The sequence below is a fragment of the Cryptomeria japonica genome, chromosome 8, assembly GCF_030272615.1.
Source record: "Cryptomeria japonica chromosome 8, Sugi_1.0, whole genome shotgun sequence".
In the NCBI taxonomy this organism is placed as follows: Eukaryota; Viridiplantae; Streptophyta; class Pinopsida; order Cupressales; family Cupressaceae; genus Cryptomeria; species Cryptomeria japonica.
Window position 1 is genome coordinate 48,892,984 of NC_081412.1, and position 8,156 is coordinate 48,901,139.

The following is an 8,156-nucleotide window of genomic DNA, read 5'->3' on the forward strand; positions in this document are numbered from 1 at the left end:
GAATGGCTTCAAAGTTCCTGTATCTAAACCGGTAAGTATATTCTATGACAATAAAAGTGCAATTAACATTTCCAAGAATCCAGTTTTAAATGCTAGAACCAAGCACTTTGAAATCAAGTATCATTTCCTGAGGGAAAAGGTTCAGAACAAAGAGGTGGCATTGGAACATGTTTCCAGTACGGAGCAGTTAGTAGATATATTAACCAAGCCTCTACCAAAGGCTTCATTTACCCATTTGAGAGGTGAATTAGGGGTTCTTCCCCTTCAAGAGGTAAACTAAAAGTATGTGCTCCACATCAGTAAGGTATTGCAGTGACCAATGTTTTTCAGGATTGATGTGTTGAAGGTTGCTACTCCTCAGGGGGAGAAACATAGTGGAACAGGGAAGCTTGTGCATCCACTTTGGCATTGTTGTCAAATGGGGAGAAGATGTGAAGCAAGGAAGATATCTACAACAATAGGGAGAAGTTGTGCTGCTGAGTGATATCTTTGTATATTGCCATCAATGCCAAAGGGGGAGATTGTTGGCATATGTGCAAGAGTATGATGACATGATGATATTGTATGTTGTCATTGATGTCAATATGCTGAGAAGTGAACCGGTATATTGAAGTTAAGCAATTGGCAAAGAGAACCGGTATGGTGGTGTAAACCGGTATATGCTAAGAAGTTAAGAAAGTGGCAAAGAGAACCAGTATGGTGGTGTAAACCAATATATGTGCAATAAGTGAACCGAAACCCATATGTCGAAATGAGAACCAGTACATGGAATGTTGTAGGACTACCGATTGGTAGTCTTAGCTTCAGGGTTTCTAGGTGAAGTGTTCCAAGCCTGTGTGATTCAACTGATCACATTGTGTGATGAGTTAGCATTGTAATAAAGATCAGATCCTGTTGGCACGTCAACCTCATGCACATGAAGGATCTTGCATGAAGGAGATTGATCCTATCTACCTCAAGAATGTATGAAGTCTTTGCAAACGGTGGAGAACGTGTGATGGGTTATCGCCTCCATGAGGCGATGAAGAACGAATGATGGAGAATGTCTTGAGATCTGTTCAAGACCGTTGTATTCAAATGCAAAGTGCTTAATGGTAAGGATTGAACTGATCAATTTCTTAACCTAAGTGTTTAGGGTTTAGGGTTTATGCTGCCGACCTATCTGTGTTCTATAAGTTCGATGTTGTGTTTCATGTTTAGATTGTTGGCAAATGTTGTATGTGTATCTAAGTGCAGAGATACGTGATTCTTGCTAGACCAGATAAGAGGATTGATGCCTGCATAGTGTGTGTGCAGAAGGAAGGAACTAAAGCAGATCTGCATTGGCATTGAGTGCTACTACCAGATCATAGTAATATCTATTGATCTTTAACTACTTCAACAGTTGGAAAATCCCTTAACTGGGTAGCTTTAACCAACTTGCTGTAAATCCTTTAAAAGGGTGACTCAAAGCCATTGAGTTCATAAAGTCCTCTGACAAGGCAACCTCTAACAGGGTTTAACCCTTAACCAGGTATTCTAGCCATCCCTTAACCAGGTGATCCCTAATAGGATCAGTTCCTAACAGAACCTGTTGTAACAGTCTTTAACCGGACTAGGCTCTTAACAGAGCGGACTTCTAAAGAGTTCAAAAACACCTTTTGGGTATTCATCCCCACCGTGGTTTTTTCTAGTTGGGTTTCCACATGAAAAATATGTGTGTCATGTGTGATGCCTCTTTCATGTGATGCTTTGTTATTTTCTATCAAGCGGTGAATCATGTTATGCTAGTAAATTATTGTATCTGTGATGATAGATTATCTATTTATGCATAAGGATAAAGTGGAAATGAGGGATTAGGTTGTATGGAAAGCTAAGTGTTGTCGGTTTATGTCTTTCCTAGTAGCATTGTGTTTAACTGGTAGTAATCTGGTTCTGACTGGTGTTAGTGATTACTAGTCAAGTTCACTACTTGCAGTCAAACCGGTTAGGGAAAAGTTTTTGTGCCTATACTAATTCACCTCACCTCTCTCAGTACTAGTTTGGTACTCACCGTTCATCATTGAGTTATCATTTTCTAACACCCACAGAGGTGACAAATGTAACAACAGTTGAATCAGTCTAAACTAACTAACAATTGACTAATTCTCTGCTTATTTTATGAGGTGGCAACTACCTTCATATGATATTCAATGAATAAAGAATTTAACTGAAATGCTTTTAACCCAAAAGCAAATAAGGAAAGAGACTTTTAACCATAAAGATTTGCAAAGGCATTTACAATACGAACTACTATTTTTAGATTTTCCATATTTTTAAATAATGAATCACCCAATAGAATATCACTCACAAATAATATTTTGTAGTAACTAAAATTTAAAACCTTCCACCATTTCAATATAAATTCATCCACAAGCATCCATCCAAAAGAATAGAAAGAATTCACACACTATAATTCAAATATTACAAATATATGAAGCCACCAACAATTCTTCTATATTAAAATAGTAAATGAATACATTCTTAAATATGTTTTTCTCTTAAGAGTAAAAACAAAGCTTTGCCCAAAAGATCTTGAAAAGAAACTAGGTCTAACTATTTAAAAAATAAAAGATAATGATTTCTTGAAGATAACCATTATTTAAAACAAGTCTCTAGGCCTCCTAAGCAATGATCAAGAAAAGCAATTAAAATAGTAAAATCATGAAACCGTCATTGCCTATTCAGCTCCCCATTCGACAATCTCTACCTCCTGCCCAACACGTGTCATCTCCTAAGCTTTGAGTATTTTTTTGTACTCATGGTACCTATTCATAACCAGCTCCATATTTGGGTCCTCTAGTACTATAGTCATCCATAGCCTTGTTCTCCACTTTGAAATCAACTCGTCAGTAGTGGCTATGTTTTTGTGCATCTCGTCCATCTAAGACTCAAAGGTAGTGGTATGTATTTGTAGGTGACCCAATGTTTTAAAGGATTCTAAGGAAATATTTTGAGGGTCTCTAACATTCTTTTAATAATTGTCTTTGAACTAGCCCATTATTTCACTAAGTTCCTATACATTCTCCTTGAAGCTATCCATGAGGTCAACATCTAGAGTGTTGAGATTCTCTTTTATTTTTAGCAGATCACTCTACTAATTCTTTAAACCATTATCAATGTCATTGATATAATCAAAGTAAATCTTTTCCTTTCAATCCATTTCTCATGTCCAGAAGGGTCAACCTCTTTAGGATGTTCTACTAATTTCTTAGTGGTTAATGTGGCATGATTCAATGACATGAGCTCTGCAACCTATTTTGAGAGCACAAATATGCTCCCATGTTCTCTCCTAACTTGTTGTAGCTTTGTTAAGAACTCCTTTCTTTTATTGTAAACATTTAGATATAACATCCTGAACTTTTTAATGTAATCAACACCAACCACATACATTTCATCAATCTAGTTGGTAACAACTTTAGCATACCCCAAATTACATTTGACTTTTCTTACCGTATATAGATCAATTCCCTATACCCGTGAACTAAAAGCCTCTCCAATAGTAGGATTTATGATAGATGAAATGAAATCCTTCAGTGATTGCACCTAGAATTGAAGTTGTAGATTCTTCTTCTTCTTTTCTTGGGCTCTCTTAATTAATATGTGGACTAAAAAGTCGGCAAGATAGACATCCCCTTCCTAAGTAGAGGGTCTCATATCCACATGGTTTATCTTATAATCCTTCTCTGTTATATTACTTGCATCTATATTTCCAATAGGATCAACAATTTCTAAGAGTTGATGACTAGATACAAAATCAGAAATGATCCAAGGAATTCACTTAGCCTTTTTAGGCTTGCGAGAACCTTGTAGCAATAGTGAAACTCTATCCATTTTACTAGAAATAGAGGTGGAATTTTTCCTTTCCTTTTCTACTTTCATTTTTAGCCATGCTAGGGAGGTTACTTCAAGTCTTGATCCTTTATTGACAATTCCATGGGTACTTTGCATAGGAGAGGAGGGTATTTCAGGTAAATTAGAAAAATAATGATCATCAATTATCTATTGATAAATACCTTCAGAATCAGAGAGGGGTGATTTTCCTTTAGGTCGCACAATTCGGTCATTTGCTCACAGGTACATTTCAGTCTGGTAGTTGTTTCTTCAGGCCTCTGTCCATCACCACTTGATTGAGAGCTTCGGTTTAGCAACTTATCTATAGAATTAATTATTGATGTTGGAATAGGGGAAGAGGCAACTGCTCCTTGCGCTCTATAGGATGAAGACTTTTGACTTTGTGAGGAGCCAACCTATTGCTTCCTCTTTCCATTTAGCCAGTCGAATGTCCTCCTCAATAGTGCAGTAGTATGAACCATTAGGTTAGAGACCTCTTGTTTAGACCAATCAATTTCTATTGGGGTAGCATTAGCAAGAGTATAGTACTTTGGGTCAATTATGACCTCATCTTCAATCACATCATCAGGAACATGGAAGGAAACACCAAGACTATAAATTTATTGTAGGGAAAGCCTCATGAAACTTCTTTTAAACCCTTCAAAATCATCTTGGCAATCCTCCCAAAAATATTCAATATCAAGGCAATGCATATAACCCTTGGCTCCATACATGCATCATTTCACATATCCTTTACTATCAAAACTACTTCTAGCTGGCAGGGATGAAAAATGGAATTTCTCCTGAAGTGTTCCCACTGCCTTAGTGGCACTTTTAGTTTTTTAGTAGAATAAATTTGTGGACAATGGAAAGGAGTATCCCTTCTTCCCCATGTTAAGGTATTTAGCATTTACTACAAACATTTGGCGGTAGACTTCCAAAAACACAATATAAGATCACAGGGGAAACTTGGTAATTTCAGTGGGTCTTTTTCAAAACCCCCAATTCTAAGGTGTGAGACCCAATCGAATTGGGTGTAGAAACTCTCGAATTTCATCGCAAGGGTAATAGAGTCATGGGAAAATTGTAGACCAGGGCTTCCTTCTAATTTTCTGATCATATTCATTAAAAATACATCATTAGCATGAGAAAAATATTGCATACCCTTACACATAGTTAGCTGAGGAAATTTTTGATAAACAAGTGTTAAAGTAGGAGGAGGGTGATGCAGCTCCAAACATGGCCATGTAGATTCTTGACTAGCTAGCATGAAAACTAGATTTCAACACATATGTAAAACTAGGGATTGGCAGAAATTCTGCAATTGATCATTCAAGTGAAATGTAATGATAGAGGCCTAGTCAATAAAAATCCCAAGAGAAAAAACTACCAGAATAAAATGACACATCCAAAATTCAAATGACTCAATGCAAGCAATTCCAACAACACGGTGTAAGAGGATTATAATTTTTGCAACTTCATCCTTAAAATGCATCCTTTTTAACTTGGTGGGTAGCTGAGACTTACCTCCCTTTTCTAAGTTCAACCAAGTTTTGGCTATAGAATTCATACACCAGTCTCCATTCATGTGGAAATAATATTTGCCAGCTGAAACAGACACGTTCTTAGAGGCTTCTCTCTCAGGAAGGCACAAAGTGCAGGAGATGCTTTCAGGGTTAATTCATGAAACAACCCTGCCACCCTTTGCTCAAATTTATTGAGTCTCGAGGTCATATCTTTCAGAGCAGGTGATAATCAAATATGCACAAGGAATGGTGGATGGAAAACCAATTATGGGAGCCAAGCCACATCGAATAATTCTCTCTCACAATGGAGTTCTTTCACTTCCTTCCAGTTCCTGCAAGAAGGTTTTAAAATTCAACTGCTCTGTCTTTGTGTCTCGCACACCTGCCCACTGATTTTGTATTATAATTTGCATCGGCACAAGATAGATGATACACTTAGAGAGAACTCAATAGAATGGAGGCTATTTCAAAAATCATCTGCCACCCTGTCTGTGTACTTAAATGATGTGACATGCCTTAAATGTTGCATTAACTTCACCTTTTAAAATGGTCCCTTAATTGGCTTATTCTTGCTAACAAGGAAAAAAACGTTAGTCTAAATAAAGCTTGACTCAAGGGTGGTACCCCAAAACCTAGGTGAGATTTAGACAAGTCAGTCGATCAGGGAAAAAACGAGCCTAAGAACCTACATTCGGCTTACAAACTTTAGACAACCCATGATAGAGTGACCAAACACAAAGAAACAAGAGATCGAGCGATTGAGGAGTTTCAAAACTTCTTAACCCCACAACAAACTTAGAAGAGAGACGCGACATGTGAGATGAGTTCGAGAACTCACAAAGCCCGTGACTAGGAGAAAATGGATGATGGCTCCAAATTTTAAAATGGGGCAACATATTGACTTTGAATGGAGATAAGGACTTTTAGGACCTAGAGAATCCAAAAAAATTGGACTAAGCCTTATTCATGGGCAACAAAGATGCAAGAAAACAAGACACAATAGACCGAGCTAAGGGAAAATGAAACTATGTTACAAAAGGGGATGACACTTCTTTAATTAAAAAAATCTTGTTCTTGTCCATTATAGGCAAGAGGTAATAGAGTTCCATCAAGATAAGATAATAGAAAAGTATTATTGCGAAGAACTTGCTTGATCAAAAAAGGTCCTTTCCACAATGAATCATTTTTTTTATGTGCACCCTTCGGTTCTCTCCTCCTATCCCAAAGAAGTACCATATCTCCAACTATGAAATTTCTCTAACTGACCCTTTTATCAAATATCTTCTTGACCATTTGTTGATGCTTGGCAGTCTTATCTACCACTACATCTCTCTGCTCTTCCAGTTTATTCAAATACATGATCCTCTTCTCCACTGTAGAATGAAATTGCTCATCTTTAATAGCCTTTTGCAAATTGATTGTGGAAATCTCTAATGGCAAAGGAAAAGCACTCTCAACTCCATAGACCAACTAAAAGGGGGACATGTCAATAGCCCTTTTGTATGTTACTCTATCGGCCCATAGGGCATCATATAAATTTTTATGCCATTCCCTCTGGTTTTCATCCACTAATTTCTTATTAATGGAGAGAAGATTCTTATTGCTAGTCTCGGCCTACCCATTACCCTGAGGGTAGTAATCTGATGAATATACCAAGATTATTCCATTCTTATAGAAAAACAAGGTAATTTCCGCTAAAGAAAAATAACTGGCATTGTCAGCGACCATCTTCTTAGGTACTCCAAATCTCACCAAGATATACTCTTTTAGAAAATTGCACACTGCCTCAGAAGAAGTATGCTTCATAAGGATAGCTTCTACCCACTTGGTAAAGTAATCAGTAGCTATTAAAATATGAGTATGTCTAGCATAAGAATGTGGATTAATTGGTTCTATAAAATCCTTGCCCCATTTCTAAAATGGTTCATCAATTACAATAGGTCTCAAGGGTAGTGCAGCTAGATGAGGTCTACCAGTAAACATTGAAAACTTCTCACATTTGGCTACCCATTCATATGCATCTTTGAACATGCCTAGCCAATAAAACTTTTGATGAAGGATCTTGAAAGTTGTTACAGCAGCAGAGAAGTGGCCCCCGCATGCCTCATTATGAAAGAATTCCAACAACTTATGGTGAGTAATTCCTTTAATGGTGATTTGGGAAGTATGGAAGGAAAGGAACCATATAATCTTCAAGGACAAAGAATTGCCAAAGAAAATCTTAATTCAGAAAATTAAAGATCAAGTAGTGGATTTGGTTAATCTAGCTACAAGAAATAAGTCTGCTAAGAGAATGGACTTCACTCTATGGGATGATGAAATGACAAAGAGATTTAAAGGCTTAATAGTACCTAATATCTAGAATGGAAGCAATAATAAGGACACTAAAATATAGATAGAGAGAATATTAAATGGTCCCCCCCAGGCAAGATGGATTAAAATTAAGTTTGATGGGGTTGCCAAAGGTAACCTAGGTGAAGGAGGTATCTGATGTATAGCTAGAGATTCTAAAGGGATAATTATTGTTTTATAGTCTGAAGATTTAAGTGAAATAACAAAAAATATAGCAAAAATCAGAGCCGCTTTTTCAGGGCTACAACTTGGCTATAAACTAGGAGCAAAATAGATTCATTTGGAAGGAGATTCTCAAATTATAATTAATGCTATATGAAAAAATAGATGTCCTAATTGTATGTTCAAGAATTAATTAAGAAATTTGATGACTTCAGAATTAGTCATATTTATAGAGGAGGGAATGTTGAGGCTGACACCTTAGCC